Consider the following 6000-nt stretch of genomic DNA (forward strand, 5'->3'; position numbering starts at 1 on the left):
TGTAGTCAGGAGATCCCTTATGTCACACACCTTTCTGAATTCTCATCGACCAGAAAAAGTATTTCATTATATGAGGTTCTCAGAATCACACAAGGCATCTTAACGATTGCTCGCTCGCAGAAAAATCTGTATTCCCTAAAACACGTAAATACGTAACAAAAATTTGTAAGTTTGGTCTGTTAAACATGTTTCAATCGTACAATGATGTTCGATTGCAAAGACATTTTCATAACTTTCATTGAATACCTGTCCTTGGCTATAGTGTTGAACGCAACGCAAGCAATGGACAGTGTGATCTTAAATTGAGCACATTCATCGTGTCAAGAGTAATATGGGTACCCCTTACTAAGGTTACGATATTTATGCTGAGAGTCACGGAATGAATTTCAGTGCTTCGTCGTCCATGGCGTGTATAAAATTATCTTCATTATACTGTTACACGTCACCGATCCCTATTAGTAGGTATTTTTTCTTTTATACTTCGTCACACGTCTCGATTCTATTTATTTATGTGATTTAATATTTTTCTTCTAGGGTTTTTGACGCATGATCTTGACTAACTAAATTTCCACTCAGTTGATTCTGTCTTCGCCTCTGTCTGGCAAGGCATACGTTACCGTTTTTAACATTTTCCAAGTTATTAATCCATAGTAGAATGAATTTCTTTGATAAAATTTACATTTTGTCCCACTCTTCATCTTCGTGGCTTCGAATAGCTGCAGATAGTGGCTCGCTACTGATTGAAGATGGTCGCCGCTGACTGGGAGACAACCTAGGATTTATCAAGGAGATCTCTAGATGTATAAAAGCCTAAATGCTTTAAGAAGTGTAATATATCATCTTCAATAAATAATCATGTATTAACACCAGATATGTATCAAGAACAATACATTTTATGTTCCCTGTTTGTTATTACTCCACAGGAGACTTCTCGTATGGCAGAAGAAGCGTGATGCTTCTTCACTGTTTTTGGTTTCTAACTTCATTGTTTGATGTAGAACCCTCACAATGACCTTTAGTAGCAAGCTTCCTAGAGTAATTAGATGTTGTGTCTTATAGGTACATTAACACATGCATTGTAAGGAACAGTATTCGTAGATATGAGATGGATATGAGATAAAAACAAAGAAAGGTTCTGAAATAGAATATCTAATGAGGAATGTTGATGAGGAAATGTGAAGTCGTCTGATAACGTTACGAAACGTTATCACTTCCTGTTGCCTCTACGTTCATGTAGAGGCGTTCCTGCTCTATGGAATTCGCAGTTGTTCGTATCTCGGTGAAGTATCAGGATTCACAGTACCAGAAAGCGACAGCTGGCGAGCGCCGTCCTAATAAAAGTCTTCGGACTATCAAGTATTTTTAGCTAAAGGTAAGTTTTGGCTGAGATGCAGCGCACTCGTGAAGTGCGGTAGGTTGCTAAGAAGGTAAGTGATGCAGCACTCTCTTGTTCTCGCAGTTGACTGTTGCATGATTGCCCCTGATCCAGGCTCTCATTGTTGATGGTCGAACTGACCAGAGAATTCCGACAGTGCTTGGAAAAAAGTGATTGAAACTGATATTTTTCTCTGTGAAGCAAAAGCCAACGAGCTATGAAAGAATGACAAGTGCAGCCAAATGTTTCAGACATGAAGAAAAATGAAATTAGCTGCTTAAGTCGGTCGTTGATAGAGAGACGGCTCCTGGTCAGGCGGTGGATGTTTCGTGTACGAATGGGCAGCGTCCGTCGTCATCATTCAAATGTACTGAATCTAGTACTTCAAGAATTTTTCAGCAGTAATTTGAAATAGACCATAAATTAATAAGATCTTTTCTGGATTCTAGCTCCGTCTGGTGGTTAAGAACTTTCGACTGGGGCCTCATCGGTCATTGTCAAGTGGTCATTTACCGAGGAGAGCTCCGTTGAAAGCTAGCGGCTTGAAGCCCGAGCAGATGTTATTAATTCGTATCGCCACGGTACCGTGCATTCACACAGGGTATAAATTACTATTTTTACCAGTGATTGTCACGAAATTGTGACATCCACAAATCAGTCTCTACCCTACGAATTTCAAGGATAATGCTACAAGAAACAAAGTTATTCTACGTCCTAATGTACTGTCGATTTGCAAAATATTTCTAATTACAGATTCTGAATATCTTGTTTGCATTATATTCTTTGTTTTCACCCTGGCAGCTCGTTTGGAGATACCTGGCTGCATGAAGTGTCACATCAGTTTTCTTTCTTTTTTTTTCACTTCGTTTCAGTTTTTCGTGACCATAGAGTAGACAGATTTTATGAATCTACCAACAAAGAAACTATTCATCTTACTCAGCTCTAAGGGAGGAGTACTTTAGTGAATCGTTCCCATTAAATTGTATCTACGAAACAGCTGGGATTCGTATCGCTCACTGTGAGGAAACTATACAGCGACTACGGAAATCCATTTTTTTACCAAATTCTTCAGCGTTGTATGGAATTAAATAATTCAGGTTAGTAACAAAAAAAGCATAGAAGTCAATCATTCAGGCGCTGTAAAGAGATTGTCAAGTCGAATCTAAGTACATAGTAAAATCATAATAATACACAGAATGTTCCAAAAATGCTTCTACAAACTTTGGGGGACAGGTTCCTTGAAGCACGAAAAGGTGCCCAGTAAACACAGACTCTAAAATGCATACCTTAATGACTATGAACACTGCTTCATCTTGTTGTTGTTGTTGTGGTCTTCAGTCATGAGACTGGTTTGATGCAGCTCTCCATGCTACTCTATCCTGTGCAAGCTTCTTCATCTCCCAGTACCTACTGCAACCTACATCCTTCTGAATCTGCTTAGTGTATTGATCTCTTGGTCTCCCTCTACGATTTTTACCCTCCACGCTGCCCTCCAATGCTAAATTTGTGATCCCTTGATGCCTCAAAACATGTCCTACCAACCGATCCCTTCTTCTAGTCAAGTTGTGCCACAAACTTCTCTTCTCCCCAATCCTATTCAATACCTCTTCATTAGTTACGTGATCTACCCACCTTATCTTCAGCATTCTTCTGTAGCACCACATTTCGAAAGCTTCTATTCTCTTCTTGTCCAAACTGGTTATCGTCCATGTTTCACTTCCATACATGGCTACACTCCATACAAATACTTTCAGAAACGACTTCCTGACTTAAATCTATACTCGATGTTAACAAATTTCTCTTCTTCAGAAACGATTTCCTTGCCATTGCCAGTCTACATTTTATATCCTCTGTACTTCGACCATCATCAGTTATTTTACTCCCTAAATAGCAAAACTCCTTTACTACTTTAAGTGTCTCATTTCCTAATCTAATCCCTTCAGCATCACCCGATTTAATTTGACTACATTCCATTATCCTCGTTTTGCTTTTGTTGATGTTCATCTTATATCCTCCTTTCAAGACACTGTCCATCTTAGCTACTATAAAACACATACCTTCTACTGAACACATACCTTCATATATCTAAAGGAACACATTTCAGAGCCCATGTTTACTGGACAATTTTTCCTTGTTTTTGTTCGTACTACCTCCTCCTAACACATGGAAAGCAAAGAGGTTGCAAGAGAAGAGATGCGTTTCATAACATCGAAGATAAGCAGGTGGTCATAGCTCTTTAGGGCATGTATTTCAGAGCCCATGTTTGTAAAACATTATTTTCTTGTTTTGGTCCAAGGAACCTGTCACCAAAGTATGAAAAGTTTTCAACACCTTACATATGTGCAGTTTGACAAGGACAAACCACATTATATCAACTCTAGATACTAATATCTTTGTATTCTCAAGCTCACACGCTCTTTGTGTTTACACCCTTTTCATTTTACCGCTAACGTAACCCAACTACGAAGGATTCATCCCCTGTATAATGTGGATGTAGTTTTTATTTTTATGCAAGCTGATTGTTCTTTCGTGCTTGCCACATGGTTCGTGTCCATCTCAGGTATACTCACGCAGTTCTACGGATTTTTGGTAACTTGTTTCAACATGCCACAATTTAACGTTGTAGAGTGGACTTTAACATCCGGCTTAAGTTTTCATTTTTAAAGTTTTATTTTTTGGTTTTGACTCCAGAGTATTGTATTTGATGCCAATGTTTACTTTAAATACTGTTAACAGCCATACGCGGGAAGACTACATACAATAGAAAATGGGATAGCGGCCGAGATGTTACGGTGGGGAGGCAACAAAGCCTTGCAAAACATGACCACCGTTATATGCCAAATTTGAAGAACAGATAATTTACCAGAAGGATGGAAAAATACAACCATAGTGCTAATACATATGGGGAGGGGGTGCAAGAGGTATTGAAAAAACTACAGAGGAATATCGCTACTAGAGATCGGATATAAGAGGCTGCCGAAACTCCGCCTCAACAGATTAGAAGAACAGAAAGTGCAGTTGGAGACTATGAAGCGGGATTTAGGATAAAGAACATAAAGATCGTAGCAACCTTCGTGGAGTCCAATGACAAACAGACTCTTGGAAATGTTCTCTAGGCCTACAACAGAGGACTAGAAGGGACTACAAATGAACTAGTAATGGAAGTTGTGGCAGACACAAAGGCGAGGTTGAGGTGGAGAGGAGCGCAATCAGAAGGTGCCTGACTTGGTACGCTTATCAAGTTTTTTGATGTCAGCTGCCATACTTTCCACATGTACCACGTAACAGCAACACACATATGACGATCTCTGTTATGAAATGATGTAAGTACTGATTGTGTCAGCTACTAAGTTTTAACGGCATAAAGTCTTTAGTAACACGAGACTTTTTACATTTAGTCATTTTAGTGGATAGTTTCTTATGCAAATATTATTTTTTAGTTTCACTGCCACTTGTATATACACTCCTGGAAATTGAAATAAGAACACCGTGAATTCATTGTCCCAGGAAGGGGAAACTTTATTGACACATTCCTGGGGTCAGATACATCACATGATCACACTGACAGAACCACAGGCACATAGACACAGGCAACAGAGCATGCACAATGTCGGCACTAGTACAGTGTATATCCACCTTTCGCAGCAATGCAGGCTGCTATTCTCCCATGGAGACGATCGTAGAGATGCTGGATGTAGTCCTGTGGAACGGCTTGCCATGCCATTTCCACCTGGCGCCTCAGTTGGACCAGCGTTTGTGCTGGACGTGCAGACCGCGTGAGACGACGCTTCATCCAGTCCCAAACATGCTCAATGGGGGACAGATCCGGAGATCTTGCTGGCCAGGGTAGTTGACTTACACCTTCTAGAGCACGTTGGGTGGCACGGGATACATGCGGACGTGCATTGTCCTGTTGGAACAGCAAGTTCCCTTGACGGTCTAGGAATGGTAGAACGATGGGTTCGATGACGGTTTGGATGTACCGTGCACTATTCAGTGTCCCCTCGACGATCACCAGTGGCGTACGGCCAGTGTAGGAGATCGCTCCCCACACCATGATGCCGGGTGTAGGCCCTGTGTGCCTCGGTCGTATGCAGTCCTGATTGTGGCGCTCACCTGCACGGCGCCAAACACGCATACGACCATCATTGGCACCAAGGCAGAAGCGACTCTCATCGCTGAAGACGACACGTCTCCATTCGTCCCTCCATTCACGCCTGTCGCGACACCACTGGAGGCGGGCTGCACGATGCTGGGGCGTGAGCGGAAGACGGCCTAACGGTGTGCGGAACCGTAGCCCAGCTTCATGGAGACGGTTGCGAATGGTCCTCGCCGATACCCCAGGAGCAACAGTGTCCCTAATTTGCTGGGAAGTGGCGGTGCGGTCCCCTACGGCACTGCGTAGGATCCTACGGTCTTGGCGTGCATCCGTGCGTCGCTGTGGTCCGGTCCCAGGTCGACGGGCACGTGCACCTTCCGCCGACCACTGGCGACAACATTGATGTACTGTGGAGACCTCACGCCCCACGTGTTGAGCAATTCGGCGATACATCCACCCGGCCTCCCGCATGCCCACTATACGCCCTCGCTCAAAGTCCGTCAACTGCACATACGGTTCACGTCCA

This window comes from Schistocerca nitens, chromosome 1 (genome assembly GCF_023898315.1).
Source record: "Schistocerca nitens isolate TAMUIC-IGC-003100 chromosome 1, iqSchNite1.1, whole genome shotgun sequence".
Taxonomy (NCBI): domain Eukaryota; kingdom Metazoa; phylum Arthropoda; class Insecta; order Orthoptera; family Acrididae; genus Schistocerca; species Schistocerca nitens.